Raw genomic sequence first — 24,866 nt, 5'->3', positions numbered from 1 at the left:
AAAGCTAAATTGTTGGATGCCCCTTTAAATCAGGACTGCCTGTTTGGCAACAAGGCTGAGGAGGTTCTTAAAAAGATGGAAAATAAAGCTAAATCTATGCAAACTGTTAAAGATTTTTTATAAGTTCAGCCTCCTAGATTTAGTAGGCACTGGCCCTCTAAGAATTGGTCCTTTCCAGCCCCTTCCAGGTCTTCTCAAGCCAAACCCAGACACAGCAAAAACCCCAGGTTTCAGTCCTAGGGGGCACACAGAACTAAGCAGTGGGGGGTTTCCACTTCCAAATCTGGGAATAATAAGACTCCCCCTATGGTAAACTGTCTCAATGACTTCCTTTTAAAATTTCCAAGCACTTATCAACTGACTGCCCCTTTGGAGGAAAAGATTGCTCTTCATGCAAAGAATTGGGAAATCATTACCCAGGACAAATGGGTTTTAAATATAGTGTCCCAGGGATACAGATTTCACTTCCACACGTTGCCAACACCAAGCGGGTGGCTGGACCTACCTCCAAATCAGTGGGCAGAGGCCCAAAAACAAGTACTTTCTCTCTTAAGCATGGGGGCTATACAGATGGTACCAGAAGAGGAAAAGGGACAAGGTTTCTACTCCAGACTTTTCCTGGTACCAAGAAAAGACAATTCATGGCATCCTATCCTGGACCTGTCTACTCTAAACCCCTTTTTGGAGATTCCAAAATTCAAGATGCTGACTCTTCACTAATTACTTCCTATGCTAGGCAAAGATGCCTAGTTGGCAACACTAGATTTAAAAGAAGCATACCTGCACATCCCAATCAGGGAATCTTGCAGAAGATACCTATGCTTCAAAGCAGGCTACACGCACTTTCAGTTCTCTGCACTGCCCTTTGGCTTATCTACTGTGCCCAGGGTATTCACAAAGTGCCTAGCTCCAGTTATTGCATTTTGCAGGCAAAGAAATTTTCAAATATACCCATACCTGGATGATTGTCTAATTCAGGCAGAAAGCCAGGACATACTTTTGAATCATCTGGCCTTTGTACAAAGGGTTTTAACTTGTCTGGGGTACACCTTAAATGGAAAGAAATCACACCTGGTACCCTGTCAACAAGTTATATTCCTGGGAGCAAGCTTGAATACAACTTCCCAGATGGCTTACTTCACGCCAGAGAAACAAATTCATTTGACAAACTACTTCAAACAAGTGGCCACAAAAACCTGCTATCTGCAAGACAAATACTGCAAGCCTTGGGGTTCATGGCCTCCTGCATTCTTAATTCCATATGCAAGACTGCATATGAGGAAACTACAGTGGTATCTAAAAAGCCTATGGTGTCAACATTCTCAAGACCTGGAAACAATGATGCCTGTCATACCTTGCTTACGCCTAGAGTTCCTTTGGTGGGCAGAGGCCTGCCACCAAAACAAGGGGCTACCTTTCACACCACCCTCTGCCCTCCAAACCCTAACAACAGACACAGCAGACTATGCATGGGGGGCTCACTTGACAGGGAAGTGCATTCAGGGCAAATGGAACCCAAGTCAGATGCACCTGCATATATCAATCAAAAAGAAATGTTAGATGTACAGAATGCTCTGACAGCCTTCAAGGACCGCATTCTTCCAGGACAACTAATGGTAAAGACGGACAACATCACTGTTATGTGATACATAAACAAGCAAGGTGGTACACATTCTTACCCCCTCTGCAAATTAGCCATGGCATTGTGGAACACAGCCTTGAGCTAACAAATGCATCTACAAGCTCAATTCCTGCCAGGAAAACTAAATACACTGGCAGACGGACTAATCAGAAACTTCATGGACCCACACGAGTGGAAACTGGAACCAAGGATTTTCAACATGTTGACAAGCAAATAGGGGAGCCCAGATATAGACCTGTTTGCCTCTCCCCAGAACTACCAATTGGACAAATTTTGCACAAGGGCTCCCCACAAATAAGCCTGGAAAGTGGATGCTTTGTCCTTCAGCTGGAAAAACCTATCAGTCTATGCCTTCCCCCCTCCATTTCTGCTCTCCAAAGTACTACCAAAAATCAAACAGGACAAACCAAGGAAAATTTTGATTGCTCCAGACTGGCCGAGCCAACACTGGTACCCCCTCCTGCGCAATGTGTCATGGTTATCTCCATGGCACCTGCCTCAGACTCCTTCCCTGCTGTCTCAGCAGGAGAACCAGATTATGCACCCTCAGCTTCTAACACTGAACCTTGCAGCCTGTCTAATTACTTAATATCTCCTTTACCATCCCTCAGCAAACCTGTGATGGATATCATTTTAGAGGCAAGAAGGCCTAGTACTAGAAAATCTTATGCGGAAAAAAGGAAAAGATTCTATGCCTGGAACCAGTCTCAAGGGATGAGCACAGCAGCACCCAATTTACCTCAGATTTTACAATACTTAACTGAGATGTTTCACAAGGGCCTGTCTTTTTCCTCCATTAAAATCCATGCCTCAGCCATTTCAGCACATTATTACACAGAACCACCTCTCTTCTCTCATCCACTGCTCAAGCAGTTCTCAGAGGGGCCAAAAATTTGAGACCACCCAGGAGAGCTCCAACCCCAGTCTGGGACCTTAACCTTGTCTTGGAAAAACTCACTCTACCTCCTTTTGAGCCAGCCGCTACTTAAAATTTAGTTCTTGGAAAACAGCTTTCCTTTTAGCAATCACTTCAGCTAGAAGGGTATCTGAATTACAGGCACTTATGGCAGTGGAGCCTTTCATCATCTTTCATGCGGACAGGGTGTCCCTCAGAACCAATCCATCCTTCATGCCCAAGGTGGTATCCAATGTGGCTCTTTATCAGTCCTTTCATTTGCCAACCTTCTTTCCCAATCCACAGGATAAAGGGGAATGGATACTGCATTCCTTAGATGTGCACAGACAACTTAGATTCTACTTGGACAGGACTAAACCTCAAAGGAAATCTGAACAACTGCTGGTGGCATTTGCTGCATGGGCAGAGGGGAAGGCTATTTCAAAGCAAACCATTTCTAAATGGATAAGCCATTCCATTCATTTCTGCTATAAGCACCATGGAAAATCTATCCCCCAGGGGATCAGACCTCACTCCACCAGGGCTGCATCTACCTCTACAGCCTTTCTCAGAGGCGTCCCTACCAGGGACATCCTAGAAGCTGCTACCTGGAATTCTGTTCATACTTTCACCAAGCATTATCTTTTGCCATTTTTCTCTAAATACAGAGCTGGCTTTGCCACTGCAGTCTTGCAGGGCCTTATAGCTGGCCCTAATGCTATCTAAATTCCTCCTCCCAACCATAGCTTTGGGAATCTACCCAAATGTAATGACTGCAACAGGGAAACATGAAGAACATAGTACAGTTGTGTGCACTTACCATAAATGTAGATGTTCGAGTGTATTCACTGTTGCAGTCCTGGTTGCCCTCCCTCCAGCCCCCTAACTTCTTTTGGCTATACTTCTACTTTCCTTTACTATGCTTAAAAGCCTTTTTGGTGTATTTGCTTTTTTGTTGGAGGTATATCTTTGTGCTTTTATATTTAATTGCTTCCCATTAGGGGGGCACCTGACATCTGGTGCAAGAAAAACTGCTGTAATGATGTTGGCTAAATGTTTTTACCCCTGACGACCTGACATTATGGAAGAAGGTACAGCAACCAATGCAGGACCCAAGACTTTGATAATCAGGCCAACTGAGGGCTACTGCAAGCAGATAACCCAAATGCAATGATTGCAACAGTGAATGCACTCGAACATCTACATTTATGGTAAGTGTACTCAACTGTACTTTTTTAGGTGCCCAAAGTTAGCTTTGGAGAAGTTTTTCATGGTGGTTACCTTTTTTTTTCGGGGGTGGGGGGTGGATTTCCAAGGTGCTTAGTTTGTGGTCAGATCTAACCAGGGAGGAGTTGACTATTGGTGTAGAGCAATGGTCGCCCATGTTGTTAATGACCAGGTCAAGGATGTTGCTACCTCTTGTGAGGGTAAGAACGCACTGTTTCAGGGCATTGGAATTAATGAATTCCAGAAAGCGTTGGCCAAGTGTATTGGTACATGAGTAGTTTTCCCAGTTAATGGAGTGGTAGTTGAAGTTGCCCATTATGAGAGTGTTAGGTTGGACCCTAATATTCTCCAGGGTGCTTAGGAACGTGGAGTGTGAGTCTTGGGACATGGATGGGGACCTATAGCAGACTACAACCTGAATCGCTTTCTTACCCTGTGTTAACTGCACCTGAAGTATCTCAGATGCATTATGTTGGGCTACCAGTCTGGAGGTGTGCATCCCTTATGAATATGAAAACACCACCACCTTTGGAGCTTCGGTCCAAGTTCTGAGGCCAAAAGGTGTGGAATGAGTTATAGCCTGGTAGTGCAGGGGTGCTTTTTGCTGCCTTGAACCAGGTCTCTGTTACAGCACAAACGTTGATGTTCTCCATTTTAAGGAGTGCTTCGAGCAAGTGCATTTTGAGATTTAGACTTCTAGCATTGAGTAGCATGACACTCAGATTGTGCTTGTTTATACCTGTTATGGTGGTGAATTTGTCATTTGAACCTTGCCTAAAAAAGGCACTATAGGGGTGGCAAGAGCCTTAGCCAGTATCCAGAGTCCCAAGGGTGACAGGTGCAGGCCATCTCTGGCAAAGCATCGTGGTCTGTCGATCATGTCATCCCAGGCAGACAGATACTGGATCCCCTTAGAAATTACACCAGAAGCTTAGTAGTTTTCTCCTGCTGCTGTGGTTGCCAGCTGACTTAATTACTGTCACTAAGTTAGTGGAAAAAAAACACTCCTGTGCTTTTGTATTTTGCAGTCCAGTGCATCCCACATAGCACTGGTACTTTTGGAATGAGATTTCTTCAGTTTGAAATGTTACAGAAGAAATGATGGCTTTAATGGTAACACGTGCAGTTCTTCTATGCTGTATAATTCTGAAATCATCTACTGTGTTAAGTTTTTTGTGAAGCACATTTAGACACGCACTGGTTTTAGATATTTAGTTCTTGTTTAGGATTATGCACCATTTTCTTTTGTCTAAATTGTGTACAGTTTTCAGTAATTGTGTAGGTAGTAGCCTGTAAGTCAGACATGCAAGCCTCAGAAATTCTTCACAAACCATGTTTTTAGTACTACTAGCATCTACAAACTGTACAGATTTTAGCAGTTGTTCATGTCCTGATATATCAGCACTTACATCAGAAATTATTTTTAATCCATTTGAAATGCTCATAACAGAAATTTCACCTGTTATAGTCTCTTCATGCAGCAGTATCCACCAATTTTCAACACATGCAGATATGCAATAGGTATTGACTGGTAAAGTTTCAAGGTATAGCCTCACTATTTCATCCCCAGTTTCATTGAGGAATGCATATATGCTTTATACATTTCCACATGAACAGTCTTTTCTGTGCAGTGTTATTCACAGAATAAAATAGTGTAAACAATTGAAAATAATTTATTCCTGTTTCTTTTTTCTATTTGACACTTCATAGCATCATTAATCTGATACAAAAAGCTACTTCCTGGAATGTTTCTTACTTTAGAAAGGTATTCTGTGCCATGCATTTGTCATAAGGTATCATATGGTTTTATAAAAAAAATGTATATTTAGTGTCAATGGCACAACAGGTAGCACACTTGCTTTGGGTGCAGAAGGCAGTGGGTTTTGTTTGCACACCATTTAAATGAATTTTTGACACTGCACTGCACCATAAGGGAAAGGTGCTGCAAGCTTGAGTACATCTTCCTTTGGATTAGACATTAAACCAAGTCCCATCTGTTTGAGATTGATGGTAGCTGAGGTGGATGTGAAAGATCCCATGGCACCTAATGAAAATAGTAGGGTGTTCTTTATTTATTTACATATTTCATTATTTACACTTCTTGATATTATTTATACATTTATATTCATCATATATATATTTTGTCATTTCTTTCCAGTTTTTGAAACCTTAATGTATAGTGTACACAGAAAAGAAAACAATTATTTCCATTATTTCAAAAAAAAAAAAAAAACTTTTATACGCAAACATCAACTACATTTTGAACATTTCCTTATCTAGCCCCATCCTTTCTTCTACAGCCACCTTTTCATTTAGTGTAGCACGTCACCATCTTCTCTGTTTTATTATATAATAAGTCCAACAGCACGCCTCGCACGTACAGCATGCTCGGCCAAACCAAATCAAGAAGAAACACTAGAGGCCAGCATGAGTAATTCCACCACTTTATTGGTAATCTTATAATAAATTCCAAAAGGACATAATAATGTCCAAGTATCAAAACTCAAACCGGTTTCGGCGGATGCCTTCTTCAGTGAGAGAAACAGCATTACTTAGACCAGCAAACTGGTTAATATTTATATATTTACCCAGCCAATAACAAAAGAAGGTACGGTCCATACACACTGAATTATTCATTACATAGCAAGCAAAGCTTCAGTAAACAAAAAACAAAAGTAGACACTAAACAAAGATCCATATTCCTAAAATGCCCTTAAACATAATCAATAAATTGATGTTTGGTATGTAACATAATTATAAAAAAATGCACTTTTATAGCAAAAAACTATGAGCTGATGAGTTCATAATGTATCTTAATGTGCACATATTGACAATAATTAATAATTATGCAACCTGGCAACAATATATCATCTTATATTTATAAGGATGAATAAACAATATCTCTGAGTCCTATAGTCTAATAATAATAAATAAAAGAGTATACTCATCATAAATGGTCATTAAGACCTGGTGGAAATAGGGCTCCGAGATTAATAATCCAATACTTTTCTTTATGACTAAGTATACTTGGCCATCCTTGTTGATTATGCCTGTTGCCGGTAATTTTATCAATGACTGTAAACATAAATTTAGCCGTTGGGTGTTTGATGGTATGTTGGTAAAGAGCATTCGTCGATTTCATATTGCGAATGTCGCTCCGATGTTCACCTATTCTTATTCTTAATGAACGTGAAACATAGAAAGCAGAACACTGACATGTTGCCAAATAAATGACCTAGCTGCTGGAATAATCACCAAATATCCTAACGTCATAAACTTTGCTTGTGTTGGTACTGGTAAATTGTTTAAGCTTATTCACCTGATTACACGAGGAGCAGTGACCACAAGGGAAAGTTCCCAAAAGTTCATCCCCCATCAAACACCCCACACCTAAGAGAAAATTTGAACAGCAGACTGTATGGGGCCAGGAATAGTTTAATCCTAGCTAAGCTGTGATGCATAAAGTGTATATATTTTTTAATATAACAGTAGCAAATGAGCAAACTGATTTAAACAAATTAACCAATTAACCAATAAAAAGCTAAAAACGGAGCTTCGTTCCAGCAGTCTTCGATCAGACAAATTCTAACTGCACACTCCTCCCACTAGGGTGCAGGGGAACCTTGTCCAAAAAAGATGGTCTGGATTAGTGCTCAAGTTATACAAACAAAACTAGATTCAGCAGGTCTGAATTTATTCTATGCTACAGCAAACAAGGCGTACCAATTTCAGAAAGAAGCAGTTCAAATAAGCAGGCACAATAAGCCTTTAACCAGAAACTTGTAGCTCAGAAGGGCAGAATCAACCATCTCCTCCCACAAGAGTGCAGACCGCACCTTCTTAATGTAAAATAACTGGCCCTTAAGGGAATGCATGTTGTTCACACAGGATGTGAAAGATGTAACCAGTGGTTCCTACAGAGAATTTCAAACAACAAATGATGTGCAGGGGATGGAAGGCATGATTTTAACGTAACTTCTGCATATATCTTACAAATGTTGAAATACCAAATACAGTCTCCAGCTACTACATGTTAATGAGTTGCTTTCTGTGCCAAGGCTGTAACGTTTGTAGCTTTCTGTCTTCATTTACTTACTGTATGACTTTGAACAAGTTACTTAACTAGATAGCACTTCTGAGCAACATCAGTGTTGCGTGGAATGTCACATCTCTGGCAGCCTAGGGCGCTGTCTGAAAAATATACTTAAAAAGCATAAGATAAACAAATGTAAATATTCTGTGAAAAATAAAAGCTATTAAAACTGTACAGATAGCAATGTTATCACTGTAAAGAATACTGTTTACTGAGAGTAGTCAGTACATTCATAGTCTTTTCCATAAATGCCGCAATATAGTATAATACACATAAAAAACAAGTTGTCTTGTTTCCTAAACTTGCACAAACACATTTTCGTATCTTGAAAACTGTACAATCTACACAACTATTGTCAGAACATCTTTGTTAACCAGACATAAGCGTTCACATGACAACAAGAAATTCCTCTATAATTGCATGTTGATTGAGATATTTACAGAAATTAGAAAGCATATGTTTACTTGCATAATTAGCAATATAAATAGTACTGGATATCACAATATGTGCAACTCACAGTACAAATGTTAAAGTCAGTTTTCTTCAACATCTAAGGTTTCACATGACATGCAATAGTTTATAAGTGATTTGTTTTTGTAGTATTAAGTACATATGGAGATATTGATTATTTTCGTAATTATTAACAAACAACTTGATTATTTTCATAATTACTAACAAACAACTAGCAATATTTCCAAGGTAGTGTGATATAAACCAGCATTTTCAGTAAATTGTCCTGTCTCCCACATTGGTGTTTCACACCATATACTTCAACAAAATGTAGGTCTGTCAGTTATGAAAATACGAACATGAATTAGAAAATATGAATAATAAGTGGCAAACAAAGATTTTCTCCACTGTAGGGCATCCTAGGCTAATGACCTTAGTGTCATTTTACTAATAACTTCTTGACCTTTCTAATACTGCCTATTCTTACCTGGAAAGTCACTAGTTAAAGAAGCCAGATGCAAAAAAGTTCGAGACGCCATATGGAGCTATGAGTGCGAAGTAGAAATAAAGGTGTATTTATACATGTAAACCCTTCCCATCTATATTCATGATTAAACTTTTCCCAAAATTCTTTATTCATTTTGCAATCCAAAGTACAGTGTTTTATTGTTTCTTCATCACTACAGTCAACACATTATCTTTCTTCCATCAGCTTATATTTCTTATTCCCATTCACTGGTAACTTGTTTAATAAAATTCTCCACCAAAATTCCTCTGCTTCATAAAAATTCTTAGACATTTTTCTTCTGCCTTTTATTGCCTTTTCCATCTTCATTTTATTCCCCCCACATGCACATGTAATTTTTCAAAAAAATATTATGCAATTCTTTTGTTTTTCCATCAACCTCACTTTCTTTAAACTTCCATAATATCATTTTTGTCATATTCTGTTTATTTCATCCTCTTCTTTTTGTATTCCCGTACATTTTTATATTTTTTCATATCGCATCTTACCTAACATTTCTATTTGTTTTTCACATTACTCAAAATAAATGTTGTGTCTTTCGGCTTTTCCCGATTAGGGGTCGCCACAGCGGAACTCCGGTCCGCTAATGATTGGCAGTTGATTTTTACGTGCCGAGTTGCCAGCTCTGATGCACAACCTTCAATGAAGGTACGCCCATTCACACATGTCTCCACGCAGAAGACGATCTAGCTGAGAGTCGAACCGGTCAGCATCTTACTGTGAGGCGACAATGCTACCGCAGCACCACCACCGCGGATATTACTCAAAATAAATGTGTATATGCTAAATGCAACACTGGATTCTTTAAATTCAAACCACCTTCTTCTTTTTCATTATAAATTATTATTCTCATCTTGAGACCCAAATTAAGCTAAAAAAATCTGTAATAACACTGTTTTTTTATATTTGAGTGGAGACATGTATATCCCCCTAAAAATATGCTACTCTTTTCTATTACATAAGTATTCAGCATGTTTTTTATGAAATGATGAGCAAAAACTCTTCCACCATGTTAACATTTTTATTTATTCCATTCTCTCTCTCCACTTGTTTATTACACTTTGTAGTCACTAAACGTCAGTCATAAAATCTTTACTTCCTTTCTGGTAAAATATATTCCATTTACTTTTTTTATCTCACCAAATCCCTTATACTTCATTTTGTTTAACCACAGACCAGCCAGCTGTTTAACAGATTTCCAATCCTTATTACAACCTCACTTATCTCTCCCTTGTTTTTTGTTCTTAGAACTAAATCATTGGCATATATCATACATATTGGTGCTGTAACATTTCCTTCCACTTCACATCTTACCTCCCTCATTTCATGCATGCATGTTTGTACTACTGCGTTCAGTACTAATACAGATAAACATGTCCTCATCATCAGGCATCCCTGTTTTTCTCCTCAATTAATACTTATTTATTCCCATTCACTTGTACCCATGAATTTTTAAAAATTTTTTATTATATTAGTATTTTTCTCCTATGCCATATGCTTCTAAAATCCATCACATTGCTTCATGGCTCATTTTATCAAATGCTTTAGCCGCATAACCTGCTATCAGTCTTGCTTCTTTATTTTCTTTCAGTATATCTCTACTAGATCTTTCTATATGATTAGTGCTTCTTTCAACGCTCTTCCTTTTATAGCATAAAATCCTTCTCCTACTGCCTCTTCCAATACTTCTCCATCCTTTTTTGTAGTATTTTCATAAATATTTATAGTCAGTATTCCCTTGTGTTATAGACACCAATTTGTATATCTTTTCCTTCATCCTTTTTCTATATACCTTTTATCACTCCACCGCGCTTTTTCCATTATTTCTTCCTTCATCCATTAATTCAGTTAAAAATGCCTGTTTCATTTTCACTCATTTTGTTATATGACTCAACTTCTAACATCTTTTCCTGGCTCTGATTCATTCTTACCTTCTTTTATCATTCTCTGTTTCTTCAATTGTTTTATCATTTTCTAAAAAATGCCTTACTTTATCAGATATTTTTTTTTACTTTCTGTTCATCTAGCTCATCCATTTACTCTTTTTCATATGTTTTCTCTACAAAATTTTCTACCACCTCCATAATGTCTCCTTGTTTGCATTTTATATTTGCTTGCCATCTAAGATAGCATCCATCCTTCCTTCTCTCATTTTAACTTTGCCAATTAAGGGAAACTTCTTTCCCTTCAGAAAAATCTTTGCCCATGTAACATAATGTTTTACTTTTTTCTTTATTGTTTTCATACGTCTGTTTTTTCTATTTCCCTATTTTGTCACTTACTTTTTTATCTGTATCTCATAATTCCATAAATGTCTTTGTATTTCATCTTATTTTTTTCTTTCAACATCTAAATATATATATATATATCGTATACTTCTGCTTATATACTTCTCACCACTGTATCCAATTTTTATAAAGCAGTAGCAATTTATAGGGTTAAGCTTTAAGTTCACTTCACGTGCTCTATCTGGAACTCTCGTAAGATTTCTGTCATGCTCTGCTTCACCACTGCTACCAAAATGAACTCTTTGCATCTAAGATGATGCAGTCTTTTCAATGCTTTGTTCAAATCTCTTGGATCAATGTGTGTTCTGATTTCATCTGAGCCTTTTTTGTGAGCTGCTGCCATGTACAACACCCATTCGGTAAGTTCTATAACTGGACAAATTACACCTCGCTGCACCATTTTGTCCATCTGAGATTTGACTTTATGCTGCATAGCTTTTCTTGCAGGTATGACTACTGGACTGATCTCTGGGTCTAACTTCATAGAATACACAACTGGAACTTTGCCCAACTTGTCATCGAAAACATCAGCATACTCTGAAAAAATAGTGTTAGTGAAGCTGGAACTGAGATGTGCTTATTTATTGAACATCTTTGGTAAAAGAAAGCAGATTCATTCTCAAACTTTCTCTGAGACCTAAAAGTGACTGCACAGATCTTCGAACTACATAGAATAATAAGCTGTAACAATTCTTGGCCACATAACATGAAAGCACTACTGAGCCTTTGGTTTGAATTTCTTCACCTCCATAAACAACAAGTTTCACACAACTGATCATATTTAGTTGTTCACCAGCTCTCACCTTAGCAAATGTGTTTGCTAGTATAACATTACACTTTGAACCAGTGTCTACATTGAGCTCGGTAGATTTACCATTGATCTGGACAGTACAAAATACTTAATTCTTTCCCAGTAAATCTACTGCATCAGTCTTTTCACCAATCACTGATACACCATCTACATAGAAAGACTGCTGCAGTTCATCTTGATCAATTTGTTTTTCAAATCACCCTTCTTTATAACAGTATGCGGCTTACTTGAATTGCAAAACTTTTGAAAATGGTTCCATTTCTTACATTTATGGCATTGCTGACCAAATGCTAAGCACTTTTCTCTTTTAGATTCATGGTTGGCACCAGAATTGCGGCAGTAAATAAAGCTTGACTTGGATTTTGCTAATTCACCCTTGTATGCCACTGAGCATGCTCCTTTAACTGAACTAGTCTCAGAACTCTCTGGAAGATTGCAGGTTTTCCTTTCCACACCTACAGGGGCTGCAGCTGCCATGTGCTTAGGCTTGTTTCTGCCTGCCACATGTTGCATGCTGTCTGCATTTGTTCTGGAGCCTGCTAAAACCATGCTCTTATCACTTGCAAGCATATATGTGTGCCTTCCTGTAACTTCATGAATTTGACAAGTCTCAGTAGCTTTGCTCAGCATTAAATCACTGTCATGAAGCAAAATCTTCCTCACAGCAGCATTATTAATACCACACACAAGCCTGTTCTTTATTAACTCATCTTTCAAGTCAATAAACTTGCACGTTTTAGCTTTGTTTCTCATGTCAGTGATATAAGCTGTAAACGTTTCTCCTTGCTTTTGATCTCTTTTATAAAACAAATGCTTCTCTAATGTAACATTGGTCTAGGGCATTTCTCTAAATCTGTGCATCAAACACTCAGGGTCTTCCCTTGATTCAGCCTGTACAGTAATATGAGGATTTGCCCCTTCACCTTCATATACTGCTGGAATATATACAAATAAATGCTCTCTTTCTATGGCCTCTGACCCTTCTAGATTTAGCAAAATGAATGCCCCGGTGCATGCATCTTTATCAGAATCAGCTGCTTGTATGACTATATCATACTCTTACTCAAATATTCTCCAGCTCCCTGGAATGCTTGGATCAAATACAAGTGGTAGCGGTTTTCAAAAACCTTCTGCCATATTAATACATCTCAGTGAAGTCTTTTGCCAGTATGCATGAACACACACACGTACATATGCCTGAAATTTATGCCAGTACTTGTAACTACGCCCAAAAGTACAACAAGCCTCTCTATAACTGAACTTTGTGAAGTATGTTTCCTGGGCACCATAATACTCTTGAAATCACCATACTGTAAAAGTCACTTTAAGAAACATTTCAAAATAACTGCACTGTGCGAATAAACTGGTTGGAAGAAGCTCATAGTAAGAAACATTTAAAGTAATTACACTTTGCAAATAAACAATACACAGCACACTGAAATTTCCCCAAAGTGGCGGTACTTTGCTAAACAACTCTGTATAGTGCAAAAACACTTTGTAATGGTGGCATTCATGCAAATAGACACACCCAGCACAAGAAACTTTTCGAAATGGCTGTGTTTGACTGTACTTTATGAAATAGTAGCACTTTGCTACTTAGGGGGGGGGTTTGGCATAATGGTTAAGGTGTTTGCCTTACAAACACAAGGTGCAGGGTTTAATTCTCACATGGGGTAATTGGCTAGGCTTAAAAAAATGGCCCACAAGGACAGTTAGCCTCGTACTAATCTATGAACCTATGCACACAACAAACTCTTCAGAATAAATGCACAGTAATAAACACACACTGTAATCACTTTTGCACACTTTGAGATACTTTGAATAACTCTAGTTGTACTATTCAGAGCTCCAATCAATGCGAAGTAGACGTTTATGCCAAAACATAGTAATTCGCCAACAAACATGCAGTCGCCTTGTTTTATTTATACTTGATGTGCCCTTTTTACCCTTTGTTATAGTTGTTTTGCTCATTTAATCTCTTTTCATGCCCATTATATTTTCTTGTGCTCATTTTAACTCTAAACTTGCTTGTTTTACTTTAAACATGCTCATTTTGCAATTTTGAGGTAATTCTGAACCCGTTGTGTCCTTTTCTGATGCTCGTTTCATCAAATATCTTAATTTAGCACATTTTATTTAATTAGTAAACTTTTTATGCTTCTCATTTGTCTAATAAACATTTTCATGCCATTCATTTGCTTAGTAATGCATTTTGTGTCCTTGAAATTCTCTGTTCTATCTTTTTTTGTAAAATAAATTGTTCATGCAAGTTTTCATTACCTTTAGTTCGTTTCTGACCCCTTTTTGCATTCAGTTCACTTAGTTTGCCTTCACTGTTAACTCTGCACCTCATGGCTCTGAAAAGTAGTCTCTGGAATCCCAGTTCTGACACCATGTCACTCGTCTAGTCAGGATGAATTAGATGAACATTGTGGGTTCTGTTCAAGCAGCTTTATTATATACAAACATAAACATATATACAAACTAGTAGTCTCATGCATAGATGTTCACACACTGGCTGTACTCACAAAATGGCATTGAAGCTAGCACTTGCCTGCTATTTATATGCACATTCAGGTCTTAGAAATGCTTCTTAAAGGTACAACACATATGTTATTCAACACCTGCTTTCCCATGTGCTGCTTAATTTCTTGTTCTGTGGTAGGTTTAATTAGATTAATAGTCACATCAGTAGTTAGCTTGCTAATATCAATCCCCAGTATAAAATCCTCAAAAAGGGAGAGTGAATTGTCCCTTTCATCCTGTTTGGAGTATAGATTCTCACAAAAATGTTGGAATACTAGTTCTGTTGCCTCTGAATCTCTAATTAGTCTACCAATGTCAGGGTCCCTTATTTTAATTGTCTTTCTTCAGTTGTCATAACATTTGAGCTGGTATTTTTTTAGAGTTTTGTCATATTGGTAAAATATCTCCAGTTCATGGCCACCTGGCCTCTCATTATCTCTTAGTCTAAATCGTTCTTCCTTATTTTATTAATTCTACTATTTATCTCCCTAGTTCCTTATGGAGTCTACTACTATTCTGTTGGAGCTCCTGTATTCTATTTATATTTCTGTGACCACCTTTTCCCAGTCATTCCTTTCTTTTTCCATTAAAATACACTGAAGTTTATTTTTCACCACAGTCCAATACTTAGTAATCTTGTCTTGGTGTGCATGACAGTGTTCTCTTCCAGGTTGTTTTTTTAAGGGAAGAGACAGTAATTAAGCCAGCTGTGACAAGAATGGGAAGAGGTGGAGAAGATGCATTTTGTTTCACTTGGATGTATGTGCTTCAAAACTATGTAAAAGTGTGGATTTTCATTAATACAGCAGAACTTTCTGTGAACATATATTCTTTTTTTTAGCTGCAGAGATGCTCCTGTCAAGTACAAAACCATACACTAAATTAAAACACTTCTGTTTTTATGTGGTGCAATTATCAAAACTGACATTACCAGAGATGCAGATTTAGTGGCTGTACCATGATATTTTAATTGGTTTGAAGTGATGTGGGTCTTGTAAACTAGACTTGCATATCCTGCAAGGCAGATTTGTTAGCAAAAAGTACCTGTACTCTTGCAGGGTAAATATATAGCAATATATATTGCACATCATTTATTTTAATTTTCTAGTCATAGTAGTTAGTAAACAGGTAAAATTTGTTCTAAAAACATAAACCAGTGGCACATATGGTTAAAGAGTACAAACCAAAAGATGTCCCACTTACTGATGTGTGAACAATCATGAGCCACCTTCGGAATTGAAGTTCAGACTACTGGACTTGGGGACAGCCTGGCAAGGACAATACATGTGCAGAGTGCTGCAAAAGAGCAACTCATTCTATCCCTGGATGATCTTAAAATGCAGCTTGAATTGTGAAAAGTAGAACTGGAGCTGGAAATGAGATTTTCTGAAGCAGCTGAGAGAATGGAACAGCACTAAGTACAAAACGAAAGCGAGAGAGGGTGAAGTTGCAAAAATTAAAAAGGAGTAAGAAAGAGCTGAGCAATGCCAGCCCAAGAATTAAATGTTTACACTTTGTCAAAGGCACTTGAGTAGCAGAGGCAAAAACCCAACTCTGGATATGAAGGGAGTAGTAAATTTGTCCATCAATATAAGGATGGGGATGGCTTTAATGGCTTTATTTTGTCTTTTGAACATGTATAAAACCAGCAGTGGGTGATGTTTTTAACTCTTCTGCTCAAGGTTGATATGAAAATGTGGTTGACAAGATACCTCAGTTGAACAGATGACTAAAAGGGTGACCTCTGTCCAGCTTGCAAGGCGTAACTACACAAGAAGAGAGTACCTACCCCTACACATGGGTATAAGTGAACCCATGGGAGCAGTCTAAACCATCCGGGTAGACTTCACAGTCAACAGGGAAAGCCACTGGTTTCAGTACATGCCAATGTTTTGGATTTAAATGTTTCCAATATAACCACATGAAGCATGCATGATCCAAATATCAACAGGAATAGGAAAGTAAATAAAACAAATAAGGTAGCTAACAGAGGTGTCATTGAGGTAGTGATCTACAGTGTCTTAAGATTGTGTCTGCTGCAGATTGTCACAATGTCTTGTACTCTCTCCTTGCAGACGGCAAGGATACTATTGATAGAATGGATGCTGCATCAGAAATAACTACTGTTAAACTTGCAGTTAGTTGTTAGAGATAAGACTACATGCCTAGGCATACCACTTCCTTTGGGCCATGGAAGCACATCTTTTCAGGTTCCATTGGCCACATTTCATTTGGATTGGAAAGAGAGTCAGGGAGACAAGCAGGTGGCAGTGTTTGATGATATCCCAGCTGACATTTCAATAAGAAAAGATTTTGATGATAGAGTATCTTCTGTACTTGCAGTTACTTGCGACCAGGTATGAAGACAAGCACATGGAGAAAGCAGCAGAAGTGAAGACAGCTATTGTGTCTACTTCAGGGGAAAGAGCCAGTAAGCAGACATCTGAGGCAGAGCTGTCCAAATGTACTGACTTCCTCTGTAAAGGACTAACTCAGAGGAAATGGTTGTTGGCTTGTGCCTAAATCAGCATTGCTTCTTAGCATTTATTAAACTTCTTGTGGAAGGGGAAATGGGGAGAATTACAAAGAGATTGCTGAGGGAAGGCACAATTCTAAAACCCTGTTTTGCAGAACTTGAGGGAGGTAGCCAAGGAGGCTTCAGATTTTCAAGGGAATGAATAATCCATGTATTAGGACTGAGGATCATTGCTCAGATAATGGACTCCAAAATGAGTTCTCGCGGCATAACTAATGCAGCATTTGACAGACGTTCATCATATTGATCTCTGCTGCAGAAGCCTTAGTTATATGGGTTATATCTTTCCAGGGATATAACAGCCAGCTTACAAAGATTGCACTTGCCCAAACTGTCAGGCAGCCCTAGCTGAGCTGACTAAAAGACACGTTTGGGCATAAAGCCCTTCTGGGCTTTGCAGCCACCAAAAAGTACATTCCTCTGAGGCTTTTGAGGATCAATGGTTGGCTTATGCTTTCCTTTGCTGGACAGATAAGTCCTTTTGGAAAAGCCTTCCATTTTCTTAATTCTGTTGATGATGTTTTACTTGGCTCTTCAGTTCAGTTATTCTAAAGCTAAGAGTTTGTGTTTTAACAGACTGTCTTGAGACTGTAACATACTTTTAAATGGACCACTCACTTTTTTCTGTCAGTTTAAAAGTAGAGTTAAGTAAATGAAAATATATTTTATGTGGAGAAAATGTGTTTATTTTTCTTTTATGGGTCTGGATACAGTTTCAAAGTGCTTTTTACTGTATTTTTTCTGTCAAAAAGGTAACTTTTGTGGACTGGTAGTGTTTACCAGTCGGCAATTGCTACTTGTCTTCCACAGGAAAGAGGCACCATTTTCAGCTTGAACATGGAACAGACTACTGGTCCCACTGTTGGTCCTTATTCCAGCCACAAAAATAAAAAGTTAAGCAAACAACCTTTGCCCCCACAGGAGGCTAGCAGTTTGCCTCAGCCACAGGTGGATGACTCTGCTGTGGCCATTTGTTGCACCTCAAACCACTCATATCTTATCCCATGTTGCTCTGTTGTATCACCTACAGCCACTATGGATGGGGGGGGGGGTGAGCCACATACTCTGTGGCTGTTTGTTTCCCCTCAGTGGGCAAGGGAGAGCCACTTATGTTGGTCTTGGGAGAGGGACTAGGAAGGTTTCCCTGTTTGGTCAGAATACTGTGTCCATCCCTGGGAATCAGCTGCTGATGTTAATAATATGACTGGTCCAGTTTTTCCTGAAAAAAAAAAAACAGAAAACCAAGCATGCTTCTACTCCTCTTCAAATGTATTTGGATATAAGTAGTGTACTAGGTCTGGCTCAGGGTTTAATTCAGGTTATTGATCCTACTTGCAAAGTAGTTTTTGGTAAACAAAAGAAGGATTCCTCTTTTCCTGAAGAGATTCAAGATTCTGAATCTATACAGGAAGATGCAGATGAGAGCTCAGTTTCTGATTCTCCATATAAGAGTCTCTCTTTCTCTGAGACTGTTGCTAGAATGTGCCAGTGTTTTCAGTGGGAAAACACTGAGGTTTTCAAATCCCTCAGAAAATACTTTGAGTTGTTAAAGGAGGATTTTCCAGAACTTACAACTATTTCTCTTGGTCTGTCCACTTTAGAGGATATGTATGTCACTGCCTGCAATTTTCCTGATAGCCAGGCAGATATGGTATATAAAGTACCTCAGTCTATAAAGTACCTCAGTCTTTTACATTTTTATTCAGTATTTCCAAATCTGATCCAGCAGCTGTAGCTTTAGTTGATCCCACTGCTGCTAAGCTCTTAGTTAACTCCAGTCCTACTCTTTTTGATGAAGATGTGAAAATTATTGATATGTATGGAAAAAATATATACTTATGCAAATTTGATTTTCTGAATTTTGAATTGTCAGTCACATGTTAGTTTGTTCTAACAAATAGTAAATGTACGAGGAATGTTAAATTTAGAATGTAATTGGAAAGTGTTATAGCTTAATTGGTTTTGTATTTCTGTTGGATATGTGTTTTACTGATTCATTAATGGGTTAATGAATCTATATATATATATATATATATATATATATATATATATAAATGCTTTTTGAAAAAGTTTTTTATCTCTTTAACACCTTGTTTAGTGAATAAAAGTTTTTGCTGTTTTAGAACACTGCTCTTCTTTTTTTGGTTTTGCTTTATGTGAGGAGTGTTTTATCTGCAGTTTCTTTTTGTGAGGAAAAATCTGTGTTAAATAACTTAAGTTTCTTATATTGCACAGGTAACTACTCATTGTATACAGTGTGTTTGTGTGTGACTCTGTTGATACTTCTTCAGGGCTATGGCCACTGGGAGAGTTATGAGAAAGTTTGCATGGCTGCATTCTCAGAACCACCCAGATGTTAAAAATGAGATTTTAAATTCTCCTTTGGAGAGAGATTTAGTGTTTGGCTCTCTGCTATAGACGTGATCAAAAAGTGTGATGAAAGGGGCAATCTGGTCCAGGGAATGTCTAAGATTTTTCAGCCTTCCTTTTCCAAATTGCCCAAGGGATTTTCGCTCATCATCCAATTTTACCAAAAAACAGAATAAACGGTGTCAACAGAATTCAAGTAAACAGATATTTAAGAAGAAATAACAAGAGGGTTCCAAAAAGAAGTCTAAAACCTCCCAAAACCAAGGACAGTCCAACAAGTCTGAATAACTGTTCAAGAGACCTTAACACCTTCTTTTCATTCCAGAAAGTCTGAATCTCCATTTTTCTCTTTGGTAACAGATTGTTTCAGATAAATGGGTTCTGAAAATCATTCAGTAGGATTACAGATGGCAGTGGGAGGAACTTCTTCCTTTCCAAGGGATCAGTGCTCATCCCCCATATCAGACTCTTTTGTTTCCTGCTGTTCTTTATCACATGCTGACCTGAGAAGTGATCAGCCACTCCTTCCCAGGTGGGGAATTGTTTTTATTCATGGATGCTTAGTGTCAGAGGAAAGAAATAAAATGATTAGAGACCAATTCTGTATCTTTCTTTCCTACACCTGTTTGTGATAGTGCCCACAAAATGATGTGAATTTACAAACAGTTACCTGCACTTCCTCTTTCAAGTCCTGGTAACACTAGACTTAAAATATGCTTATCATCACATCCCTATTCATCCAGACCTGAGGCGTTTCTTCATGTTTTGTGTGTCTAGATCATATTATCAGTTCTGTGCCTGACCGTTCATCCCAGTGGATGAAACAAGAGTGCTCAGAAAGTGTTTAACTTCAGTTATAGCCCATTGCAGGTTACAGGGTACCCACATGTTTCCATATTTAGATGACCTGCTTATCTTTACAGAGTCTTTTTCAAAATATCAGTAATCTCTTTTTTGGCATTCCTAGAGAACATTAAGAAGTCTTTCTTGACTCTTTCACACAGGATTGTGTTCCTGGGGATGTCAACTCGGCAGCTTAGTTCAAAGAGAGTTTTTTCCACCAGAAAAAAAAAATAGATCTTTATATCTGTTTCTAAAGTTTCCCACTCAGACTTCGGTCATTGGAAAGGAATACCTCAGGATTTTGAATCTCATGGCATCACTGATTCTCATAATACTCCTGACAAGACTCTGCATGAGAATGATACAGTGCTGTCTGAAATCCCTTTATTCCCAGCATCAGGGAGGGCACTCATTGGTGATTCTTCCTAAAAGGAGACATCATCCAAATAGGGGATCTGCCCTTGTATATAGTAAGTGAACATGTGAGACAGGGAAAGGGAAATTTTGTAGGGCATAGTAGAAAAAAAAAAACAGTGGACAGAAGCATAGGTTAATAGGTAGGTCAAGCAGGGCCACAGAAGTGATCCCCGGAGTGAATTTCCTATCTCCCATCCAATCATCAAGATTTTTCTTGAAGAGTGCTAACGAGGAGTTTTGTTTGATATAGATAGGTAGATTGTTCCAGAGTATGGGAAGTCTCTGGGACAGGAATCTATCCCTCCAGCATATTCTGTTTATTGTGGTGACAAAGTTTAGGTCCTTAGAGTGTGTAGCTCGGAGGGATTGGGATTTCTTTAAGTGGAGCATGTCTAACAGCTCTGGGTTTGACATAGCTTTGTATGTTAGGCAGAGATCGCCTCTGAGTAGGCGATATGCGATAGAGTAAATTTGGAGTTTTTTTAGAGGGTCTGCATAGGGCATCTGTTTGAGGCTGGTAATCCTCTTTGTGAGGTATTTCTGTGGCCATTCCAGTTGTTGTAGAGATCTTGTGAGGTACATACCAAAAGGGGCATTGTACTCTATAATGGGTCTAATGAGTTACGAGTAGAGGAGAGGAGAACAATGACCTCTTTTTTCCTGGATGAGAAACCTTTTGTGATGAGGTGTGGTGCGTAGAAGGATTTCCTGACTACTGTGGTGATGTGATTATCAATGGAGAGACTACTGTACACCTGTGTCCTAAGGTCTCTTATCACACTTTTGGTGTTAAGTAGACTACCACCTATGTCATAGTTCATGGGTACAGAGTTTTTACCAAAAGGGATGACAGTGCACTTTTTGGCATTGAGCTTGAGGCCATGGCTTTGACACCAGGCATCTGTCTCAGTGAGGCCCTTTTGTAGGATGTCCACATCATCAGGAGTTTTGATTATGGCTCCTAGTTTGCAGTCATCTGCGAACTTTGTTAGCCAAAGACCTTTTGTGTTAGCCTGCACTTCAGAGAAGTAGATAAAACAGGAGAGGACCCAGGACTGAACCCTGTGGTACTCCACTTGTCACTGGTCTGAAGCTGGATTTAGAGCCTGCTACTTTCACAGTGTGGGTTCTGTTAGTCAGCCAGTTGGCAACCCATCTTGTGACATAGGGATTTATACCTAGTTTAGTGAGTTTATCTATAATTCCAGAGTGGGGGATGGTATTGAAAGCCTTGGCGAGATCTAGATCGGCTGTGTGAACCACCTTACCCTCATCTACGGCTTTGGTGACTGCTTCAAAGAAATCTATCAGGTTTAGGAGGCATGATCTGCCTTTTACAAACCTGAATTGGGTAGGGTGCAGAGTTTGGAGATTACCAATGTCATTGTTTATAAGTTCCATGATGATGTGTTCCATAGCCTTGGAGACCAGGCTCATCAGGCTAATGGGGCGGTAGTTCCCAGGGTCCGGGTAACTCCCCCTTTGTGGAGTGGAATAACCATTGTTGTGCACCATTCAATGGGCACAAAGCCTGTAGTGAGGCTATGATTGAACATGGTACTTAGGTGGGGTGCAAGTTCGTTCTGTAGTTCGTGCAAAACACAGCCTGGGATGTTGTCAAGTCCCATGGGTGCTGTGTTCTTGGGTTTGGAGATTGTTTTTTTTACCTGTGCAGCCGTGATTGCAGAAACTTGAACCTATCTGCCAGGATGTTGGTAATATCAGTTGGTTCTGTATATTTAGTGCCATTGTGTTGTAACTCAGAGCAGATCTGAGTGTTGCCACTGAGATTCTTGACATAGCTATAGAATGCTTTGTGGTTGTCTTTAGAATCAGTGGTGATTTTGTTTTCATAAGTAGCTTTGGAGGATTTTATGAGGGATCTCAGCTTCCTACTGAGGCTGACCACGGAGTTCCTCCAGTCATGGGATTTTACTCTTTTTTTGCAATAGTTTATTTCTTCTGTTGTAGAGTTTGTTTATGGCAGGGGACCACCAGATTGGCTTCTTTTTTTTGGAGGATAGCATCTTGGTTCTGTTAGGGATTGCACAATCCATGCACTTGTGTAAGTGCTTATAAAGTGCATTTATATAGGATTTGGCAGTCGTACCTCTGTTGTCCATCAGCATGGGTGTCGTGAAGTTTGCCACTTCTGTCTTAAGAAGTGTGAAGTTGGCTTTGGAGAAATTTTTTACGGTGGTTTCCCTAATGGGGGATGGGGTGGGAGATGTGGAAGTCTAGGGTGATTAGCTTGTGGTCGGATCTGACCAATGAGGAATTGACCTCTGCTGTGGAACACCGGTTGCTCATGTTGGTAATAACCAGGTCTAGGATATTGCTGCCCCTGGTGGGGGTGTGGATAAGTTGATCCAAGCCGTTGGAATTTATGAATTCCAGAAAACGTTGAGCACAAGAGTTGGTACATGAGTAGTTTTCCCAGTTAATGGTGGGGTAGTTGAAATCACCCATTAGGGTGTTAGGTTGTACCCTAATATTTTCCAGTGTATCAAGAAATGAGGAGTGGGAATCCTGGAGCATGGTTGGGGATCTGTAGCAAGCTACAGTTTGGATTGCAGTCTTGCCCATAGTTAGTTGCACTTGGATAATCTCGGATGCATTATGCTGAGCAACTAGCCTGAAGGTGTGGATATCCTTAATTAATATGGACACGCCTCCGCCTTTAGTACTTCGGTCCATATTAGGTGGCCGAAAGGTGTGGTATGAATTATAGCCTGGTAATGCAGGGGTGGTCTCTGGAGCCTTGAACCAGATCTCTGTCACTGCACAGATGTCGATGTTCTCCATTTTAAGGAGTGCCTCGGGTGAGTGCATTTTGAGGTTTAGACTTCTAGCATTAAGTAGCATTACCTTCAGATTTTGCTTGCTTCTACCTGTTATGGTGGTGTATTTGTCATTTGAACCTTGCCTAAAAAAGGCAGTATAGGGGTGGCAAGAGCCTTAGCCAGTATCTGGAATCCCGAGGGCGACAGGTACAGGCCATCTCTGGAAAAGCATCGTGGTTTGTTGATTATGTCATCCTAGGCAGACAGATACTGGATCCCCTTAGAATGACACCAAAAGCTTAGCCAATTGTTGAAGTCAATCATTTTGTCCTTGTACTGTGGTATCATTCTAGGTGATGGCAGGATGCTACTCAGGGCTAGGGTCATACCTGCCTGGGCTACAAGATCAGACAGCTCCTTCATGTCTCTTTTCATGTAGTCCAGAGAGGTACATCTCAGGTCATTCCCACCAACATGGACAATGACAGAGTCATATTTTTACTTGTTGTGGAGTGACCTGAGTGCATGCTTTGTGTGGCGCATCCTGGCACCTGGCAAGCAGCTGACAGTAACTTTCTCCTTAGCCTGATGAGTGGAACATCAGTGTGCCTTACTATAGAGTCACCTATGACTAGAGTGTTGGGTACATTGTTATGCCTTATGGGCTGTGGTTGAGTGGCACACTGAGTTTGTGGGCTATGTGTCATTTGGGTTATGTTGGGGGGGGGGTGAAGATTGCTTGTGTTTCTGCTTTGGAGGTCCCTGTTGCTTGGGTAGATTTTTATTCAGCCTTCGCGAATGTAGGTGTGTGTTTTGTGATTCTATGTATGTGTTTTGGTGGTGTAGGTTTTGAGGGACTTATGTGATGAGTGTGGTATGGTGCAAGTGTTTAACTTCTCCTCTTGACTGTCTAGTCCATTCTTGGGTGAAGAGTGCTTTGCTTCCAGTTTGGCTATATAAGTGCATCTCTCACAGGTTGTAGTATTGGGTGGTAGGGGGAGAGGGTTGTCTGTGTACATGAGGCAATTGCTGCATTGCCCCAAGATGCCCAGATTCATCAGTTAGATAGGAGAAAACACCGGGAGCTGACCCTTAGACATGCCTGGATAGGTGCTTATTTATTAAGTACTAAAAACTGTTTTCCTCTAGACAAGTGAGGAAAGTTGAATGCTGTAGTAATTTGTAGCTTATTTACTGTTTACAATGAGTTCTGAACAAGTGCTGAGCTCAAAGAAACAGATTTGAGTGCTGAAACTAGAAAACCGGCTAGTTCTAAGAAACAAAATTAAGCTAGAAGGCTTCCCTCTAACACAGAAAGGCTTGGGGTCTCAGAAGCTTACACACAGTCCTGGATATAGCCAATCTGTATCTGGACTAGACGACTTACAAGAAAGGTAGGAAACAAACATAGAAAATTTTTTTTTTTTTTATAAAGTGGAAAGGGGAAAGGAGGAGCAGA

General features: G+C 39.2%; 1 protein-coding gene across 1 annotated transcript in view; it reads left to right on the top strand.

Moving 5' to 3' along the window:
• LRRK1 (leucine rich repeat kinase 1) overlaps positions 1-24,866 on the top strand; it is a 2,417,153-nt gene that overhangs the window by 2,109,969 nt on the left and 282,318 nt on the right. The window lies entirely within an intron of this gene.

This window comes from Protopterus annectens, chromosome 7.part1, assembly GCF_019279795.1.
Source record: "Protopterus annectens isolate FY-2018-M chromosome 7.part1, PAN1.0, whole genome shotgun sequence".
Classification (NCBI taxonomy): domain Eukaryota; kingdom Metazoa; phylum Chordata; order Ceratodontiformes; family Protopteridae; genus Protopterus; species Protopterus annectens.
This window is presented reverse-complemented; position numbering and strand designations above follow the sequence as displayed.